Source organism: Phyllostomus hastatus, unplaced genomic scaffold (genome assembly GCF_019186645.2).
Source record: "Phyllostomus hastatus isolate PE091 unplaced genomic scaffold, TTU_PhHast_1.1 phas_contig_150, whole genome shotgun sequence".
Classification (NCBI taxonomy): Eukaryota; Metazoa; Chordata; class Mammalia; order Chiroptera; family Phyllostomidae; genus Phyllostomus; species Phyllostomus hastatus.
The window spans coordinates 28227551-28241651 of record NW_025333611.1 but is presented as its reverse complement, the minus strand read 5'-3'; the positions used below and the strand labels follow the sequence as shown (position 1 = coordinate 28241651).

General features: G+C 56.4%; 1 long non-coding RNA gene across 1 annotated transcript; it reads right to left on the bottom strand.

The window, feature by feature from the left end:
• Positions 1-2479: 2479 nt before the first annotated feature.
• Positions 2480-12681, bottom strand: LOC123806177. Its single transcript, XR_006783436.1, has 3 exons — positions 12530-12681; positions 2936-3043; positions 2480-2621 (listed from the first exon to the last, which is right to left on the bottom strand). It is a non-coding gene; the product is annotated as an uncharacterized LOC123806177 (long non-coding RNA).
• Positions 12682-14101: the final 1420 nt, after the last annotated feature.

Genomic DNA, 14101 nt, shown 5'->3' with positions numbered 1-14101 from the left:
TATTCCCATTTTCCCAATGGGAAAACTGAGGCTTGGTGACAGTGATGCTTGGCCTGCCCTTTCCTCCAGAATTAAAATGCTGGTCACCTTCTGGATCCTTTCCAGAGTCCCCAGATCCTACAGGTCCCTGCATCATGACATAAATTCCTCAACTTCATCCTGCCATTTCTGTTCCCCTCACCGCCCCTACCTCTGTTTTCCTATCCTCAGGAGGGGTGTCATCCAAGCATTGTGACCCTCCGACCCCCCCAAAGGGCATGACCCTTCCCCACAGCCCCGCCATCAAAGGAGGGGCAGCTCAGTCCCATGCCTGAAATGGTTCCAGATGTGGGGCCTGCAGGGGCCTGCAGAAGATGCAGGGTGACGGTTTGGCACATGGCTAGGCTTCCTCCTTCCTGGAGGCTGCCTTGAGGGAGGCCCACCCACCTCCCACTCCTGGCACCTGGTCAATAAATGGGAGTAGAACATGGTTCAGGGTGGGGGGTCTCCCAGAAGGCTGGGGAGGGAGGGCCTCTTGGTGTCTGGGACAGTAGAGAAGCTGAACCCATCAAGGGTTTGCATTCTACCCTCCGTGAAGGGCAGGCTGCTGGACTTGGGGCCTGGGGGCCATATCCATGGCTGGGGTCTCCAGGCTGTACAACGAGGCCCAGGACTGAGTAGTTTAGATCGCCCACACTCCTCCTCAGAGAAATACCATTGTAGATGGGGAAAACTGAGTCAGGGGTCCCAAACTCACTCCTGGTTAATGGTGCCTGTGCAGACCTGTCCCATGGGGGTCCTGATTCAGGACCCCATCTTTTCCTGAAAGTCTTTGTGGCTTGGGTAGAGAGGGGACAGGTGAGACATAGTATTGGTCTAAAGACACATCCAGGTGGTCCAGCCTCTGAGTGTGGGTGAAGTTGAGGCAGGGAACAGCCTGACTCTGCAAAACCCTCAGTCCCTACTCTCCAGCCCTCTCTGGGGTTCAGGGGAGCACCTCCTCCCTGGGAGGTGAGCAGAGATAGCCAAGATTTGTGGGGTGGGTCACAGGCATCTCCCTGCCTCAACACCTTTGCCAGCTTTTCTTAGCATAAGGAAGAGGATGTCTTGGCTCTCTACTCCCTTCAACAAATAGATATTTCTTTGGCATTTACTATGTGTTGACACTGGGGGCATGGAAACCTGGGGTTCAGAGAGTGCTCAGGCAGATGGGGAGGCATACTCACCTACCCACACAAGCTCACATAGGTTCCCCTCCCCCGCAGAGTGTGACCCCTAGGGATCCATGGGGAGGCAGTAATGAATGCGGCAAGACCTTTGGAATCAGACAAACCCAGGATCAGACTCTGGTTTTATTGTTTTATTAACTGTGAGCAAATCAATGAGCCTCAGTTTTCGTACCTGTAAAGTGGGAATTCTAATAGTACATGCTTCTTAGTGCATCTGTGAAGTTTCACTGAGATAATCCAGATGTCAGATTTAACCCAGGGCCTGACCCATGGTGTCTGCTCATCACCATTAGTTATTTAGAGAGGAAGGGAGCAAGGAACCCTAGGGTTCCTCACTAGGATGGCCACACTAGTGTGCATGGCTGGTGTCCAGACGCTCTACCAAGGGTTGGAGGTGGTGAATCTCGGCAGGTCCTCTGAACTGCACAGACCCCCACGCTCCTGAAAGCTTGGTTCCCTCCCTGTCACAGCCTCTCGCAACTGGCCTGAGTTGGCTGTCACTTTCTTGCTGCCTGCCCATAATTTCCTTCATTCATGGCTCCCCTCAAATACATGGAGCTCTCCCTCCCACCGGAACACCCCTAGCTCCACCCCAATATCCAGCTCAACTCATCAGTCACAAACATGCCCACTCACACTTGGTGTGCACAGGCAAGGTGACACACACCGTGGTGGTGAGACACAACTGTGCAGACACACTTGGGTGCACACAGGCAAGAGGACATCTACATCAACATCCACACACACCTAGGTGCACACACAGCCCAAATCTGTACAAACAGGTGCATACACACTCAGGGACAAACACAGGGACATGTAAGCAAATTGCACACAGGCATATTCAGGCTTATGTGCTGTCCACACGCAGGCATACTAGGACAGACAGGAACAAACAGGGACACGCACATACAAAGCACAAGCACATGTGCACTGTTAGTCACACACACATGTCCACGCACACAGACACACGCCAGCTCTCTTGCCCTCACCCCCCAGCAGGGAACTGGCTGCCCGCCAAGCGCAGCACTTTCTGCTGGGTGTGCACAACCTTTCACAGGCTCTAATTGAGTCGAGGGTGATTTATAACCGGCAGCGCCCCTGCCCGAGTGGGCTGCCCCCTCCTGCTGCAGCCCAGGCCAGAGCCTTTGGCCACCCCCTCCCCACATCCTCCTCACACAGGTTCACACACACAGCTCCCTTGGAGAGGGAGGCCTTTCCCTCCTGACCACCAGCTCCTTTATTTTTGCCCTTCTTCCAGGGCAGACACTGGGCTCTGACAGGTTTTCCCTCAACCCACCCACACCATCACCAAACCCGGCATTACACAGCCTAGATACTGCGAGACTGTCTCAGCCTTCTTGTCTAGCAAGGGACATCCAGGACCTTGATTGCAGATCCCTTGTAATTCTTGAGCTGTAGCAAGAGAAACTAGATTTAGATATGAGAAGGGACTTCCCCAGTGAACAGGGGCTGGGAGAGCCTCAGTTCAGGGTGATGGGAGAAGGAGAGGCCACTGAGAATTTTGTTTCTTGCCCCTCCATCCTTTTGGGTAACTGAGCTGACTGTGACCCCATGTCCCCATGGCCTATGTGGCTGGGCCTGTGATTAATTGCATTAATTAGGCCCTGAGATTTGGCTCATAAAGTCCCCTTGTCCACCTAAGAAGGAGCTGCTGTGAGGACCTTTGTCCTGATATGCGGGGAAGAGTATGCACCCTGACCTCTCACCTCTGACCCCAACATGGACTAGTAGCTCCAGCCATGGTCCAAGAGCTCAGCCTGATAGCAATTTTATCCTCCAAGCAGCTTCCTGTGTTGGATGCTGACGCTGTTAACCTGTTTGACAGTGGAGGCAACCAAGGCTTAGAAAGGTCCTTGCCTAAGTTATACACCTGGTTCTTGGTGGAGCTGGTATTTGAAATCAGACAGCAAAGCATGCCTGACCCAGGGGCCTGACCCCATGATGAAACCCCATCTGGCTCCCAGGACGCCTGGTGCTCAGATTGCTGTGTTTTGGAGGACAAGAAGCTCGTTGGAGAGGCTAGCCCTCTCCATTCCCAGAACTGGGGTTAGTTTACAGCATGAGGGATTTGGATTAGATTTAAGAGGGACCTCCCTGGCAGTAAAGGGATTGGGAGCCAAGAGAAGTGTGTGTGTGTGTGTGTGCGCGTGTGCGTGTGGTGGGGAGATGTGCATGGAGAGTCTGGGCTGTCCCTAAAAGGGTTCACATGGTAATGGTAGCCAACATTTAGTGTTTGGCTATGCCTCTTGGCTCACACGGCCCCATGGGAGAAGAGTTGAACCCCATTTTAGATGTGAAAAAACCTGATATTCTGATGGTACAAGCCATCTGCCCCAACCTATTCCTTTCAGCATCGCCACGTTTCCGGCCTCTGTGGCTAGTGACTCCCCTTCATCTCTGTGGTGGACGAACCCAGCCTTTGGCCCTTCCAAACTCACTTGAACATGCTTGAACACCCATGAGGATGTGAAATGGGTGGCTTTGAGGGCATGGGGTGTGTCCCAGAGCTCACAGGAAGTGGGTGGTGATTTGTGCTCAGATGTCTGTGTTACTGGGTAAGCCCCTGTGACCCAGGCCTGTTTTTGTGTGGGTGACTTTGGGGCACGGTATGGTTTGTGTGTCTGCATGTTTGTATTCGTCTGTAGATCTCCGTGTTTGTCTGTCTCCACACAGACTGTGTGATGTGTTTGCATGTCCCTGTGAGCTTGCTCCTCATTCATCTCAGTGTGTGTGTGTGTGTATCCATAAGTCTGTCTCTGCCCCAGCTCCTGGGCGTGTCTCTATGTGAGCCTCTCCACAGGCTGTGCTGGGTGTGTGGGTCCATGTGGTTCCATGTCTGTTTCTGCAAGTGACTTTCGGTGTGACAGCGTGTGTGATGGGGTGGGTGTCTGTGGTGTCTGTACTGTGTGTGTGACTGTGCGCGAGACCGTTTTGACTCTGTGTGTGTGTATGTGAGACAGTGTGTGTGTGTGTCCCTGAACCATGCTGTGTGACTGTTTCGGAGCTCGGACTAGGGTGGGCACAAAATTTTTCAGTCTTCAGGAAAATTATTTTAGTGTAATATATTTTTTAAAAATCACAATTAAAGCAAAAATCCATGATGAAAAAGGTATAAACATATTAAAGCCAGGGTAAGTCTGTGTGCCTGACTGCGCGACTGCGAGCGTGGCTGTAATTGTGTGCCCTCCCTCCCGCGCCCTGCCAGGTGAGCCCACCCCCCTCCAGTCACGCTGCGCTGGGCTGAGCCGCGATAATTTCCGAGTCGGCTGCGGCTTTGTGTGCACCGGCCGCTGTCTTGGGGGCGGGGATGGAAGGGAGGGTTATTTCTCCCCCTTCTTCCTTTTTATTGGGTCATTAACAACGGGCCGGACTGCCGCTGCGCCCCCCCTTTCATGTCTGCCGCGCCTCCCGCCATTATCTCCCTCCGCCGCGCGGCGTAATTCGATGCCAATCAGGTTTGGGGCGCTGTGGCAGCCGGATCAAAGACGGGGCCGCCGCGCTGGAGGGAGTCGTGTGGGGGAGCCGGCTGGGCTACCCCCCAGGGTCTGGGCGCCCTCTGTTTGTCCCGCCAGAGCCGGGGTCAGAGTGGGAAGGCCCCGCCCACTCCGTGAGGAGGTTCAGAAACCTGCGTGGGGGAGACTCGGTGGTCAGTGGCGGGAACAGCGGGGTCCAGCAGGCCACCATGGCCGCTCAAGGGCTAGAGGTTGGAGGTGGTTTCCTGGAGGGCGTGGCCTTTAGGCAGAGCCTTTATAGAGTTTGGTAACAAACGTGGAGCTGGCAGAGAAATGGCATCTAGGCAGAGGGACCAGTGTGGGCAAAGGCTGGAAGGCAGCGACCAGCAGTGTCTCAGGAATAGAGAAGAACCTGGCAGGTTCTTCTGGCTGGGCGTTTGTGCTGTGTGCCCTGAGTGTGGAGCAATGGAGGGTTCTTGAGAGGGGAGGGACAGAATCTGAGGGACTTTAGGACAATTTATGTGCCAATGTCCTCTACCTGCTGGAAGCTCTTCGAACTCAATTCCCTCCTCTGGGACATGGGGAAGCTCTCAGATCCCCTCACATCTTCCACAAGAGATTAGTGACATGGTCAACGTGATGGGACAGGGAAAACAAACACACACAACTCATTTATTGAGCACTTACTGTTGGCCAGGCCAGGCCCGGGTCCTGTTGTGTCCTCACAACAGGCCTGCAGCGTTGGGAGTTGTTTTACAGATGAGCGTCTGGGAGAGGGGAAGTGACCTGCCCAATGTCCCGCAGCTGGTGGGGGGCGCGGTTAGGATTTGAACCAGGCTTTAGGACCAGAGGGCAGTGGAGGAGGGTCCTGCCACAGGTCTCTACCCTACTCCCACCCCACCTGGGGAGGTGATGGTTCCATGAAGTGGCCTGGGTGGGGTGTGGGACCAGAATAGTCCTCCACCTCCATTGTTTACAGCTCTTGGCTTTGGGCAAGTCACCTGCCACCTTCCCCAAGCCCCACCCCCCCCTCTGTTTCTTCATCTGTGAAATGGGGTTAACACGTTTCTCTGGCTTGTCCCTGAAGAAGGCAGTATGTGCAACAACAAAGGGCATTTTGAAAGTAAGATACAGTGTAAATGGGAGTTTTTATTCTCACTATCAGCCAAAGACTGAGTTGGGGGGCCGTCTGCCAAACAGTCCCAAGGGAGGGTGGAAAGCCCCCTTCTTCCCCAAGGAAAATGCCAGTGGTTAGTCCTAATGGTTTTGGAGAGAGAGTAGTTCCCCTGCCCCCACTGTTGAGAGGGAGAGAGAAATATATTTTCTTTCCCAAATAGTGCTGGGTCTTCACAACTCTAAATATCTCAGACCCGAGAATGCTCTGAGAAAACCACGGTATACATAATACATGCTGCTGTTCTCAACTGAAAACTCGCCTCTGGACAGGGGCCCCACCTCTGTCCTCTACCCCACAACCCTCAGATCTGGGCTGTTGGTAAGCTGGGGTTGGGGGTGGGGTGGGGAGTAGAGGCCCCTGAGCCCTTGACTCCTTCCACATGGCTTCCTGAGTACCTGCTAGGCTGTGTCTGGGCTGGCACTGGGGAGAGATGGCCATGTAAGGCCCCCAGAGAGCACCCACTCTGGTACAGGAGGTCAGTGGGAGCTCACATGGGTGGGGCTCCCAGGGGACCTGGGGCACACTCTCTTCCTGGAGAGACAAATGAGTTGCACTGAGAAGAATGAACTGGAGTTTACCTGATGAGGGCAGGGGACAGGAAGCACGCACATTCCTCCAGGAATGTGCAAAGCCTGGAGGCCTGAAAGAACAGTGCACAGTGAACGCTTCTGGAGGTGGGGAGGATGAACAGGGTGGCTGGGACCAGGGAGGGCAAAGTCTGAAGGAGCTTGGACCCAGGGCAGCTTCAGAGCAGAAAGTCACCCTCCCTCAGCCTCCTCATCTGTACTGTAGGCACACACTCCCCCTCCCCCGCAAAGGCGGATGGGAAGTAAATGAGACAGAGGAAGTGGAGGCACTTGTTCCTTCACATCCCCTTCCCACTTAGGGAACTAAGGGGTGGCAAAGGCTAAGGTGAGGAGGCAAGGGTGGGGGTTTCCGTCCCCACTGTTCTCTATGCACGGGCAGACAGACCCGGGGTCCTGAGCCCCTTCCAGACCAGGTCTGGGCTCTGATGGAGGCGGCCACGATTAGCAACCCCCCAGGGACATGGGCATGTCTACCGCCAGGGGAGCGGGATCTGGGTCCTAGCTCTCAGGTCAGGAAAGCGGCTCTCCACTGGGGGGCTCTGCTGGGCCCGGCCTCAGGCCTGACCACGTTCTTTCACTGTGTGTTGATGTGCCTCCTACCTTCCTTCCTGAAGGAGGTCTGTTTTCCCCCATCTTCCTTCCCTCCTGAGGAGTCCCTGCCTGGCTGGACTGGGTGCCTGCGTGTGTCGGGGAAAGGGGTGGTGGCTGCGCCTCACGCCGCAGTTCCCAGCTGCCTCTGGACGCCGAAAAATCCAATTTTCTTCCTAATTGCCACCACCCGTGCGCTCTCTCCCCTCACAGCCTACTTCTGCTTGGCGGCGCCTCGTCCCCCACCACGCTCCCGACTCCTGCTTCCCGCTGCTCACCCCACGGCGGACGCTGCCCCCCCCCCTCGGTCACCCGTGTCGGGACGCACCATATATCATGTCCGCCGCGGGGAGGGGCCGGGGGAGCGGACGGCCCCCCCCACCCTGGGCTCCCTGACGAAATCGTCCTTTTCCGAGGCGGATGACAGGTTGTGGGAACAACAGCTTGAATTACGGAAAGAAGTTTCCCCACTGAGTTAATCTGCAGTGGCTGGAGGTGACCTTCTGGAGACGGCGATTAATCACGGGCCGTGGCGGGCGCCGCGCCACGCCGGGCCCTTTGGGGGAATACTAATTCCACTACAAGATAAATCATAATTTGACAATAATCATCTGCCCTAATCACTCCAATTCTTCCATTTAATTATTTGTATACACCGTGTTTTTTTCAATGAGGACCCCGTGTGCCCATGGGTGGGGAGGAACCGCAGCCTGGGTGCAGACCCGTCTTGGGCCCACAGCCTCTTACCCTGCTGGTATGCCTAGTGAAGCCTGCCCCAGGGCCACTGGGGAGAGCTCAGAGTTGTGCATGGCTAGGGACACGGAGGCTCAGAGGCTGAGACTTGCCCAGACTTGGGGTGAGCTAGGCCGAAGACTCAGGCCTCCCCTGGATGTTCAGTCCTAGGCTGCACCCTCTTGCACCGCCCTGCTGAAGAACTGGCCCAGAGTGCTTCACGTCCACTGTCCTGCTCCCTGACCTCTGTCCTCAATCTCCTGTGACGCCTGGTCCCACCCTCCAACTGTCAGTGTGGACAGGGTTGCTGGGTGCTTTCACTCCCCGTACCCAAGCCCTGAGCTGGCTGTCCACTCAAGATATGAGAATCAGGGGCTGTGGGCATTTGAGATGTTGCCTGGCGTCGCCTACCAGGTGCTATGTGATCGCTGGTGGTTGACGGGAACTCTCTGAATCTGTAGCTTTACCTGTAAATTGGCTGGGGCTCCCCTCTTCCAGGGTAGTGGAGACGTGGCCCAGTGCCAGATCCTCAGGGGCACTCACAGGGGCACTCACAATGCCTCTCACTGGCCCTTCCTATCCTGTCAGGGTCCTTCATTTCCCACCCCTACCCTCTCTCCCAAATCTGGCTCCTGGTGATGCCATGCTCAGCCCTTGGGTTGGGCTGCCGGGAGAGTTCCAGGGACCTAGCTCTGCCCCTGACTCCCCCCTCGCAGGGGCTGGCTGGGCTGCCGCCAGCTCTGGCTCCCTGAAGCGGGAATCAGAATGACTCAGTGTCTTTCTTCTTCCAGGCTGGCTCCCGGCACCCCACGGTGGAGGGTGGTGGTGAGGGGGGTTCTGTGGGGGCTACTGGACGCAGCATGGCCTCCTTGATGGGGCTCTAGTGGGACCTGTGGTGTGCCTTTGTTTTGATGTGAGGGGGGGTTGGCTTCCCCAAACAAGAGGCAAAAGCCTAGCTGGGTGCGTGCATGGGGCTATAGCCATAGAGGATGATATACTGACGATAATGAAAATAATGTTAATAGCAGTGAGTGCTCCTTCCTGACAGCAGCCTGCCCAGCCATCTCCTGGTCCCAAGGACAGCCAGCTGATGGTGGAGACACAACCCTTATCCTCAGGAAGCCTCAGTCACAGGGAAGAGATGTGGCCCCTTTGCTCAGATCTGAGAGAGAAGAAAGAAGCAGGGAAAATACAAACCCCGGTATTATCTGCCAACTTTACGGCGCTCCTGCCGTGTGCTGGGCCTGGCGCTCAGCACTCTGCCTGCTTCACATCTCTGAGTCCTCATGACCAGGTGCGTGGGAGGTGTGACATCAGCCCATTTTACAGACGGGGAAACTGAGTTTCAGAGTGGTAAAGCCACTTGCTCTGTATCAATAAGTTTGTGACTATGAGATTAAGACTTGAACTCAGCCTCTTTCTCTAGTCTGTCCTGTCTCCAGAAACCTTGACAGAGCTACCTCATCCGTATTGTAGACTTTCTGGTCAGAGGACCTGGGAAAAGCTGAGCCAGTATCTTCACCTCTCAGGCTGTTAGTCTTGCCAGCTGTGAAAAGGGCCTGGGGCCACTGTGAGACTGGGGATGGGAAAGGGCCGCTGGCCCCCAGGCTCAGCCCTCCATGCCTCCAAGTCCTGCGTGGGGCTGACTTCCCGCCCTGCACTTGTTCTCTGTGGACTCACGGCTTCCCTCTGCTCTTTCTTGGGCTAGATTCTCGACTTCCCACCCCAACTCCTCAGTGCCGCCTGCCTGGAGGAAGGGACCTCTGTGGGACAGGCAGCATCTTATCCCCAGGGGCCTCTATCTGATGCCATTCCTTGACAACCCCTGGGAAGGTCAGCCATGACTTGTGGTGGGTAGGGGGCCCTGCTGGCTTTGTGCGATGCAGTTTGGCCGGGCACTCTCGGCTGTCTCTCAGCCCTTACCCCAGCCAGCCCGCCTTTGGGGGCCAGGATTCCCAAACACCAAGCCTGACTCTGAGGGGTGGCTGTGCAGGAGTGCCGCACTCCGGCTGTACAGATCCTGGGGGGTGGGGGTCCATTGGCCTTGCTGAGCCTCAGTTTCCTTATCTGCAAACCATAGGTAATAATAATACCTAGCATACAGTAAGCACTGAATAGTTGTTACCTACTGTCAGTATAAATACCAGGCATGGTGAAATCTCAGACAGGTCAGCCAGTTGTTGCTGTCCTTGACCTAGCCCTTCAGTCACCTTTTTGGAGTGATCAAGAGGGGAGGGGCATCCCCCTGCAGACAGCACTGTGCTCAGCAAGGTGCTGGGCCAGCTCCCTCCCAGCCCAAGCCCACTGCTGTTTCTGCGGGGCGGGGGAATGAGGGAACGGCAAGGGGGTGGCTGGCGGGGAGGTGGTGGAGCCTGGAGCCGTGGCGGAAGAGAGGGGAAGCAAAGATTGGCCCTGGTAGGAGAGAGATGGCCTGGGGGAGAGCAGCTGAGTCGCTGGGGAGGGAGGGAGGCTGTCGCGCTATAAATACCTCCCAGGTAACAGGACCCATAAATGAAGGGAGGGAATTAGTCACATTCCGTGTCGCCTTGGAGAGAGGACAAGGAGCAATGACCTAAATCCATGCAAGGGAAAAAATTAGGCTATCCTTGGGGGTGGGGGGTAGCGGGTAGGGGCTGGATACGGCGCCTCTTCAGAGGGGCGCCCTGGATGGGTCTTCCGGACGGCTGCGGCGGGCAGGAACCACTGGGGCAGCAGGGGTCCTGAAGGGGGGCAGCTTGTCTCCTCCATGCCCAGATGTGTGAGATGTGTGACAGGCTCTTTTCTTCTCAAGGATTCTTTGGTCTCTCTCAGAAACTCAAACCCGTTCCTCTTGGAAGTCTTTCAAGGAGTCTAGCTCTGGTCTTTCTTCATGTCGCTCTGCAGCATGTTCCCATGTGCTGCCCTCCTTAAGCCCTCACTCTCCCTGAGGCCCCCACCTTATCATGTATTCAGCTCTGCTCCTGGTTGGGGCAGAAGAAGCTTTGCTTGGGAAGCAAGAGAGATGTGTCCTGTTTCTTCTCCGCACCCCACCGCTGGGGCTGGATCCACTTGTCCTTCCCTGAGATGACGACACGGCCTGCTCCCTAGTCTCCCAGCCCCAGCTTCACCCTCTCCTGCCCCCCCCCCCATGGTTGCCAGAGCAACAATCAGTGCATGCCTTCCCTTGCTCACACCTTCCCTACTCTTCCAGGAATGGAGTCCAGGCCCCTTGGCCTGTATAACCAGCTTCCAAGCGCTTTCTAGCTCCATCCACCTCTGCTCTCCTTCACATCCAGCCTGCCAGTCTAAATTCTCCAGGTCTTTGCACAGGCTGTCCTTTGAGCTACGGATGCCTCCCCTTGCTCTGCCTGGCAGACTTGCATTTTCTCCCAGGCCCCAAGCTGGAGTTGGAAATTCTCGCTGCCACCTCCCCAGGGGACTTGGGTCCTCCTCTTCTCTGTTCTGGAAACACGCGCAGCAGGGTTGGAGTGGGGAAATGGTTAAGCTTCAAGTTAGAAGGCTAGCTCCGTCTCTTACTATGTAGTTTCAGGTGAATAAATGAGCTCTCTTGTGTCTTAGTTTCCTCACCTGCAGAAAGGTTTGGGTGAGACCCTGCATGAGGAGGGCACAGCCCACAGTCAGCGGCTGGTTGTTGTTGGGGTCACAATATTGATTTCACTGTTTCTGTGTCTGCCTCTTGTGTGGGCTGTGAGATTGGGGGGGGGAGGGCGGGGTGCAGCCGGCGGTGCTATGTCCCTGTGTGACTTGTCCCTGCAGCCGCAGTGGCCAGCTCGAGCCTGGCACTGAGACTGTCGGCAAATGTTTGCTGAATTAATGAGTGGGGGCTGCAGGGCGAGCTGGAGCTGCGGTTCCACCTGGGTTGCTGCAGCTGGGACGCCTGCGTGTATGTGTGTGCCGTGGGAGCATGAGTGAGGGGTGTCTGTGGGTGGGGGAGTGATATCTGTGTCTCGGGGGCCTGGCGGCGCCGTGGGCAGCCTGGCGCGCCCGCTCCGTGGGGTCTCCGCGGAGCGCCTGCCTGGCTGCGGGACCCCGTTGCCAGGAGCAGTCAGGATGCGGCAGCGTCTCCATGACAACGCGGCATCTCGAGCCGCGAGCCGCCCTCCCCCGGCGCCCCGCAGTGGGCAGGAGGCCGAGCCTGGCAGCCCCTCCAGGGCCCAGCAGCCAGCAAGCTGGGCTAGGAGGCCAAAGCCTGGTGGGAGGGACCGAGGAGGGGGCTCCTTATTTTTCTAGAGATGAGGAGCTGACTTGCCTTTACTTCCTTCTCTAACTGGGGGAAGTAAACAATGTGAGGGTTCTGTCCTCTGCCCACCTGCAGCGCTCCCTTCCATTTCCGGCCAGGAAATCAGGAACAGGTCCTGGTCAGGGCAGGAGACCCTCACTGGCCAAGGGACATCTCTAATGTCCTGGCTGTGAAAGCGGCACGACGATCCAGGTGTGCGGGGCTGGTGCGTGCATGTGTGTGTGTGTGTGTGTGTGTGTGTGCGCGCGCGCGCACGCACTGAGGCATTTCCAGGGGAATGCCATTCCGGTCCGTCCAGGGTATCGAGCAAGCCTAGTGCCTTCCCGTACCCACCGCATGTCTGCCAGTATACACACTTCCCACCGACAATGCCCATGGCCCCAGTACCTGACAAGAACTGCCCCAGCATCCCTTTACCTTCCCAGTAATGCCATTTTCCCAAACTCAGTGCCTCTCACCACGGGCTCAATGACGTTCTCTGCCGCCTCCACCCTTAGTTCTCACCCAGTCACTCTGGTACTCACCCAATAGCTTCCCAGTGCCTCCCAGTGCTTCCAAGTACCCGCTTGGTGTCTCCAGTTGTTATCCAGTGTCCCCCTATGCCATCTTAGTACTTCCACATGTCCACTCAGTCCTCCCAGTTACCACCTAGTGGGCATCCGGTGCCCTGCTTCCATCCAGCTGAGGCTTGGTACCCCTAAATATCATGCACGGACCACCCTCTGCCTCCAGTATCTGCCTGGTGTCCCTTAGTGCCCTCCTATTATCCACTAGCACCTACACATCCAGTGTGGTCCCCAGTACCTTCCCAGTACCACTGTTCACCCAGTGCTAATAACCTCTTCAAACTCGTCCTGCTCAGTACACAGTACGCCCTTACTCTCCCAGCCTCCCCGCGGGAGCTCCGCCAGGCCGCAGTGCTCTCGGCGGCCAGGAGGGGGCGAGCAGACGGTCAGCCGAAGACAAGCGCGGGGCGCGGCCGCGGTGGAGGTCGAGGGGCTGCGTTTGAGGCCCTTGTCTTACGGAGCCTGAGTCTGTCGTCCAGGGCGTCGTTGCATTTCTGGGGAGTATTGCGGGAATGACCACACCCCACCCTGCATTCTCTGCTAGCCCCTCCGGGCCAGCCGCCGCCGTCGTGGTTTAGGCTCTGAGAAGGGGCGCGCGCCCTCTGGTGGCCACGGAGCTTCGCAGCTCGGCACAGGATGGTGTGTTCTTTCCCTTCCTCTCCCAGGGTTCTAATTTGTTGGATTTGTCTTTGGGCTGGAGAGCAGAGGGGAGGTGGGTGGAGCGTTGGGGTTGCTGGCAATCCAGGCCCCTCTCTGGGGGCTAGGCAGAGGGACTGGAAACTGGGATGAAGGGAGAACATTAGGGAGCTTGGGGCTGAGAGCCCCCGGGGAGGGACTGCAGGGACAGAGTGGTAGGTGGGAGCATTGAGTCCACCAAGAAATGTATCTCGACTCGAGGATTTAGCAATTTGGGCTTTTATCCCTGTGTGCTGCCTGCAGAAGGGGATATGTGGGGGAGGTGGTGGTAGTAGTATGAGGTATTATCCTCAATGACACCATTACTGACTGCCCACATGCCAGCCCTAAGTCCTCTCCCCATCTTCCTGGGCCTGTTTCCCAATCTTCAGCAGTCCTGGGAGGTGCATGCACCCTCTCCCCCTCCCACAGTGTGAGGTTTCCTCTCCTCTGAATTGGAGAAGTGGATGGGGCTACAGCAGGAGAAATCTAGGTCTGTCTTCTGGCTTTGGGTGACCTTGGCCTGTAGGACCATCCAGGATCAGATCTGTGATCTTGTGCTATCTCTGGCCTGCTGCCAGGACAGTACTAGCAAGCCTCTGCTCAGTTAATTAGTAAGTTCCTTTCAACTTACAGGAGTAAACCTGGAGATGCCTCCTCCATACTCCTCTTCATTGTATGGATGGGGAAACGGAGGCACACAGCAGGCAAAGAATTACTCCAGGATCACTGGGAGTGGATGGGTGGCTGGCAGAACCATGAGATTATGGCGAGTACTGGTCTGGTCTGGGTTTGTGCTCAGTTCTGATACTTGCTACAGAAGCTGGGCAAGTCCCTTCCTTCCTTCTAAATCTG